Here is a 1,436-nt window from a genome sequence, read left to right on the forward strand (position 1 = left end):
CACCCTATAGTATCCCCCCACCCTATAGTATCCCACTCCCTCCCACCCTATAGGACCAGACTATAACCACGGACTTAGATAACATCTAATCTAATTCCGTGCTATAACTTTAGGTGCCCAAAACTAGACTAGTGTCCATGTATTCACTATTCTGATGCATAATGCTTCCATAATATGTATATACGTTTACGTTATATTGGCATCTTAATCGTTGGATTGGGATCAAGAAAGGGATTATATGTATCCATGTGGAAAGCTCACCAGAAAATGGAAAAAGGGAAATTGAATGCTCACTGAAGCAGTGAAATGCTTGACTATGGGTAGAATATAGCGTATCAATTCTGAGGTATGATGTTTAAGATGTTACTCATCATTATACCTACACTTTGGTATGTGCATGTTAATGTACACCTACCAAGTGGTGGACATTACTACGTATTGACCAGTACGCCACAGCCAATACATGGTGGTCAGTTGTGGTCATTTCGACTAGTAGTACTAGCGTTTGTTACCCGCAGGTCATTACAATTCGGGAAGTCGCTCTTACGATAACACGACAAAAATAAGTAGACATGGCGCTAGTAATAAACCTTCACGGACACAGACGACGAAAATTCTAAAACATGGAGAAAAGAGGACAATAAGCACTAAACAAACCATCGAGTTCAGACACGACAGCCAGCCTACTACAGTAATGGATCCGTACTAAACATATACTAAAACATCGGATACATATCTATATACGACAGTAATGGATCCGTACTAAACATATACTAAAACATCGGATACATATCTAGACACGACAGTAATGGATCCGTACTAAACCTATACTAAAACACCGGATACATATCTAGAAACGACAGANCCGTACTAAACATATACTAAAACGTCGGATACATATCTAGACACGATACTAATGGATCCGTACTAAACATATACTAAAACGTTGGTAGAGACAACACAGAGACATTAATTGAATTACCATCAAGAGACAAAAAAATACAATTTTGCGTAAAACATTATTATTATTCTCTTTATTGCCTCCAAAGATGAATATTACAAAGTAATGTGTAACATATATACTAAGTATTTGGTACATATATACACGATACTTAAAGTGTAAAATAATAGAATATTTTAGAGTATACCTAAAAAGTTTCAATATACAGATTGTATATTGATTTGCACAAGCCAAGTAAATTATAATAAAATGTATTGATACGTGGTGGGTAATACTGATACATGACTTTGCATAGACATCAACGTATCAACAATCAGAACCAGCAAAATATAGATAAAAGGGTATACTACAAAATTGTATAAAACGGAGAGTATTTACCTGTTGTCACTCCTGTCCTGGTCCAGTATACTGACCTGTAAGAACCCAATACAGGTGTGTGAGGTGAAAAATAGCGGAGGGTCAATCAACCGAATCG

The 1,436-nt window shown here is 36.4% G+C and overlaps 1 protein-coding gene across 1 annotated transcript in view; it reads right to left on the reverse strand.

Moving 5' to 3' along the window:
- The window catches only part of LOC110464883, a 12,338-nt gene extending 10,902 nt beyond the window's left edge, over nt 1–1,436 (reverse strand). The window contains exon 1 of the mRNA XM_021520338.1: nt 1,340–1,436. The gene's annotated coding sequence lies outside the window, so the exon portion shown is untranslated. The remainder of the gene's footprint in view (nt 1–1,339) is intronic.

Source organism: Mizuhopecten yessoensis, unplaced genomic scaffold (genome assembly GCF_002113885.1).
Source record: "Mizuhopecten yessoensis strain PY_sf001 unplaced genomic scaffold, ASM211388v2 scaffold11039, whole genome shotgun sequence".
NCBI lineage: Eukaryota > Metazoa > Mollusca > Bivalvia > Pectinida > Pectinidae > Mizuhopecten > Mizuhopecten yessoensis.